The following is a 5,644-nucleotide window of genomic DNA, read 5'->3' on the forward strand; positions in this document are numbered from 1 at the left end:
TCATTTATTGGAGGTGGTTCATCTTGGTAATAATATGGAGGGGTGGCTCTTAAAAATATTGATGTTGGAATGGTGGTGGCTCTATATGTGGTTCATATGGCTCTTATGGTTGTTGGTAGGATAGATATGGATTAGGGTCATATGAAGGTGGTTGGTAAGAAGGGGCTTGTGAGTATGGTTGAGAGTTATATTGAGTATATGGTTCATAGGCATATGGTGGTGGTTCTTGAAAGTCACAAGGTGATTCACCATAGCCATTGGATTGATATGCATCATAGAATGGCTCTTCTTCATAGTGCATTGGTGGGGGTTGTTGCCATGAGGATTGATCATATGCATATGGTTCCTCCCACCTTTGATTGTCCCATCCTTGATACACATCCTCATTGAAGTTCTCATCACCTACAACATAGTTGTAATCACACTCATAGCCAAAATGAGAATTCATGGTAGCAAGAGAAAATAAGAAACAAAAACTAATAAGAAATAATGAAACAAAATACTAAGACTAGAAAAAACTAACAAGCAGTCCAAAAAGCAAGCTATTCATAATATTCACAATTTTGATGATTAGATTTTTGACGGTTTAGAATTTCACTAATGAAATCTCGTTGTAAAGTATAGTTTCTAAACCAACAATAATCCTTTCATACAAAAGATTGTTTGTCACTAAAACAAACCCCTAAATTTATAAACCGAAGTATTGAACCTTCGGGTCGTTCTCCCTAGGAATTACAATAAAGTGTCTTGTTATTGGTTGTGAGTTATTTTGGGGTTTTTGAGATTTTAGACAAGAAATATAAATGGAAAAGAAAATAAACTAACAAATAACAAAGCTCTTGACAAGATATGAGAACTAGAAGTCCTATCCTAGTTATCCTCCTCAATTGTGATAACAAATTGTCCATTACTCCTACTTAGTTAACCTCTAACCATGGAGGAAAGTCAAGTGGATGAATCATTTTGATTCCTCAAGTCCTAATCAACTCCTAAAGGAAAGACTAGCTTTAGAGGTATTCAAATCAATTAGCAACTTCTAATTATCAATCGACAAAGGAATTAGATAACTCAAGAGTCACTAATTACTCTACCTAGGCCAAGAGGAACAAAACCTACACTAAAATCCAACCAAGCATTTCATCAAACACTTGGAAGGTACAAAAGAAAAGCATAGTAAATTGATAACAAGAATAGAATCTAACAACAATTATTGAAAGGAATTAACAACAACAAACAAAAGAAACACAATTATTATGAATTACCTTGATTGAATTGAAAGAGAGTAGAAGAAACAAAAGTAGATCTACAACAATACACAAGAACAACATAAAAGAGATTACAACAAAAGAATGGAAGAAGAATGAATGTAACAACAAGGAATTGAGAAGATAGAAGTAGAAGAAGATGAATTAAAATCTAGATCTAAGAACTAAGCTTAATCCTAATCCTTGTCTTAGAGAGAAGTGAGAGTTTCTCTCTCTAAAAACTAACTCTAACTACTAAACTAAGCTAAACTAAAATAATGGTAACTAACTCTTCATCCCTTTTCAATCCTTGGCTTAAATAGCATCAGAAATGAGTTAAATTGGGCCCACAAGGCTTTTGAATTCGCTGGCCACGAGTTGCATTTTAAAAAGTGACATGCACCATCGGTGCATCCGCATACTGTGCGCATGCGCGCCCCTATGCACGATACAACTATAACAAATCTTATATCGTTTCGAAGCCCCAGATGTTAGCTTTCCAACCCAACTGAAACCGCGCCATTTGAACCTCTGTAGCTCATGTTATGGTCGATTAAGTGCGAAGTGGTCGGCTTGACAGCTTTTGCGATTCCTTTATTTCTTAATGAGTTCTCCATTTCTACATGCTTTTCCTTCATTCCCTTGGTCCAATCCTTGCCTCCTAAATCTAAAATCACTTAGCAAACATATCAAGGCATCTAATGGAATCAAGGAGAGTTAGATTTAGCTATTTTAAGTCCTAAAAAGCATGCTTTCACTCTTAAGCACAATAAAAGGAGAAGTTATAAAACCATGCTATTTCAATGGATAAATATGGGTAAAAGGTTATAAAATCCCCTAAATCAAGCATAAGATAAACCCTACAAATGGGGTTTATCAACCTCCCCACACTTAAACCAAGCATGTTCTCATGCTTAAACCAAGAATGAAGTAAGGGTATGGCATTTATTCAATGGAAACTAACTAAATGCAATCTACCTATATGCAACTATCTACATGAATGCAATTGCTTGGTCAAAATAAATCAATTTCTCAAGAATACATATATACACAAGGGCTAAAGGACTAGCAAGTCTAATCCACAATTGAATTGAGCTATTAAATATTTTCACAAACTTGCATGAAAGGAGATGATCATAGATTGAGACATGTAATTGAGCATCAAACCCTCACTGGATGTGTTTGCACTCTATTTGCTCAAGTGTTTAGGGTTGATTCTCTCAATTCTCTCCTAATCATGCTTTCTAAGATTTGTTTTTCTTCTAACAATCAACAAATATTTCATGCATGCATACATATATCATGAGGTCTTTTCATAGGTTGTAATGGTGCTAGGGTCAAGGTAAGATGCATATTTGGTCAAGTAAGTTTAAAATTTGAATCTTTGATAAGCTTAAACTTCCCACCTAGCCTATGACACCCTATACAATTAAACTCTACCCTAACTACCCATTTTTCACTTTTTCACATACTCATGTATCCCTTTTCATTTCACAACACTTATGCATTGATTTTATTGAGCTACACTTTGCTTTGGGGCATTTTGTCCCCTTTTTATTACTTTTCTTTTTCTTTTTTTTTTCTTTCTTTTTTTTCATATTGTTTTTCTTTTTCTTTTCTTTTTTTTCTTTTTTTCTATTTTTTTCTTTTCTTTTCCATATTGTTTTTCTTTTTCTTTTGTTTTTCTCATTTTTTTTCTATATATAAGAGCATCAATGCATAAGGTTTTACATTTGATCAATATATGAGTATGTACCCAATTCTCAGTATTTTCAACAAAATACAAAATACACCCCTTTTATTCACCCAGTATCCCAAGATTCCCACACTTGAATGATACTCACACACACTAGCCTAAGCTAATCAAAAATCCAAATTAAGGACATTTATTGTTTTCCACTTTAAGGCTTTTAATGTGCTAAAATAAGAACAAGTGGGTTAAGCGTAGGCTCAAATTGGCTAACAAAGGAATATAAAAGGTAAGGCTATTTGGGTAAGTGAGTTAAATGAAATAATGGCCTCAATCATATAAATGCATGTATACACAAAATAATGGACATAAAGAATCAAACAATTCAAAGATTACAATCATAGAAAGAGAATAATGCACAGAAGAGGGAAAATAAGTGGTTATAAGATGTAACCACACCATTAGGCTCAAATCTCACTTGCTTGTGTTTTAAGCTCAAAAACATGATCCACAAGATATATATAATTCAAGCAAGCTCTAGAAAAAGTTTTCACTCAAATCAATTGAGGTGCCCTATAGATAGAAATCCTTGAAAAATTTCATTATTTTGACTAAGCTTATTTTGCATATATATGCAAAACTAAGAAAATGCAAGTAAAAATCCTAAAATCCTAGAATGAAATGCAAAAGTGTTGGAATTAGAAACTTGTCACCTAAAACCGCCGATCGGTCGGACAACCTCCCCACATTAAAAGTTTGCATCGTCCTCGGTGCACTCAAAGATGAGCAAGGGGGTACAGCAAATCTCCGGATTGCTGCGTGTTCTTAGTCTTGCTTCCGTTATTGCTTGTAGTGCATCATTTATGACAAACAAAAATATAACACCATAAGATGAGAAAACAAAAGCAAGGAAGCATAATTGTTGGAATGAGGTAAATCACTAGAATTGAGTGAGTGAATTAGTATGACATTAAGAAATATTAGGTGTGTAAATTCTAAATTGCGCGGTTTAGAACACACATTAGCATGAAAGTTATGTCACAAAAGAAGCATGCACTTCACTTATCCTAGTGTGCTTGAGATGCTTTAAGTAAACTTGTAAGGTAAAACAAGCATTAAAGAAGCATGGAAGCATTCAAGCTAAAACATATGGATGCATATGATCATGAAATACAATGCATTAAGGTAAATGCACATCATCCTCCATCAAGAAATTGCCCACTCAAAGAGAGAGTTCAAATCACATGGTGGCTAGCTACAACATGCAATTCAAAAGAGTCACAAGCTCGAAGGCAATTCTCATCACTTGGTGTTTTTCAAAAGGTAAGCATGAAAAACTCAAAACCAAGTAGCAACATATAACCTCAATCACAGAATCCAACTAGGACTAGGATTAGGATTAAGCTTAGTTCTTAGATCTAGATTTTGATTCATCTTCTTCTACTTCTATCTTCTCAATTCCTTGTTGTTACATTCATTCTTCTTCCATTCTTTTGTTGTAATCTCTTTTATGTTGTTCTTGTGTTTTGTTGTAGATCTACTTTTGTTTCTTCTACTCTCTTTCAATTCAATCAAGGTAATTCATAATAAATGTGTTTCTTTTGATTGTTGTTGTTAATTCATTTCAATAATTGTTGTTAGATTCTATTCTTGTTACCAATTTACTATCCTTTCCTTTTATGCCTTCCAAGTGTTTGATGAAATGCTTGGTTGGATTTTAGATAGATTTTGGTGTTCTTGGCTTGGGTTGGTGATTCGGAGACTCTTGAATTATCGAAATCTCTTGTTGATTGGTAATTGAAGATTGCCGGTTAACTTGAACTTCACTAAATCTAGTCATTCACTATGATTTGACTAGGACTTCACAACCAATAACAAGACACTTTATTGTAATTCCTAGGGAGAACGACCCGAGGTTCAATACTTCGGTTTATAAATTTAGGGGTTTGTTTTAGTGACAAATAATCTTTTGTATGAAAGGATTATTGTTGGTTTAGAAACTATACTTTACAACGAGATTTCATTAGTGAAATTCTAAACCGTCAAAAATCTATTCATCAAAATGGCACCGTTGCTGGGGAATTGCAATGGTGTTATGTTATTGGTTATTGTACATATGTGAATAGTGTGAATATCTTGCTTTTTGCCTTATTTTCTAGTTGTAGAATTTTATTTCTCTTATTTTCCATTATCTTTTGATTTTTGTTTTCTCTTTCCATTATGAATTCTCATTTTGGCTATAAGTGTGATTACAACTATATTGTAGGTGATGAGAACTATAATGAGAATGTGTATCAAGAATAGGATAACCAAAGGTGGGAGGAGCCATATGCATATGATCAATCCTCTTGGCAACAACCTCCACTAATGCACTATGAAGAAGAGCCATTCTATGATGCATATCAATCCAATAGCTATGGTGAATCACCTTGTGACTTTCAAGAACCACCACCATATGCCTATGAATCATATCCTCAACATAGCCCTCAACCATACTCACAAGCCCCTTCTTACCAACCACCTTCATATGACCCTAATCCATACCCATCCTACCAACAACCATATGAGCCATATGAACCACACATAGAGCCACCACCACTCCAACATCAACATTTTCAAGAGCCACCCCCTCCATATTATTACCAAGATGAACCACCTCCAATAAATGAAAATTTTCAACCATAAGATGAATACTACTTTCCACCACAAC

Source organism: Arachis duranensis, chromosome 3 (assembly GCF_000817695.3).
Source record: "Arachis duranensis cultivar V14167 chromosome 3, aradu.V14167.gnm2.J7QH, whole genome shotgun sequence".
Lineage (NCBI taxonomy): Eukaryota > Viridiplantae > Streptophyta > Magnoliopsida > Fabales > Fabaceae > Arachis > Arachis duranensis.